Genomic DNA, 338 nt, shown 5'->3' with positions numbered 1-338 from the left:
GGTCATTTACAATGAAAATCTAACTAGCTGGTAAGTATCTGAAAATGATGTGATACAATCAGCTAGTTCTTAGCCAGAGTCAACACCTGGAAAAAGAAAAGTTCCAGTCTTTATCTTTTGTCAATGTCATTAGAATGCACTTGTGTCTTGTGCAGATGTATACGACACCAGCATTTAGAGAGAACAATAACTAAACTGTAGTTTGCCCAAACCATGAGGTTAATTAGCTACTGTACAAGATGACTCATCGTAATGATTCAGTTCTAACAGCTCTTAGAGATGGAAAATTGCACTGTCTAATCACACTGATTGTTCATCCGTACCTATTACCCCCCCCC

The sequence above is a fragment of the Morone saxatilis genome, unplaced genomic scaffold, assembly GCF_004916995.1.
Source record: "Morone saxatilis isolate NCDOM2014 unplaced genomic scaffold, NCSU_SB_2.0 Contig11, whole genome shotgun sequence".
Classification (NCBI taxonomy): Eukaryota; Metazoa; Chordata; class Actinopteri; family Moronidae; genus Morone; species Morone saxatilis.
This window is presented reverse-complemented; position numbering follows the sequence as displayed.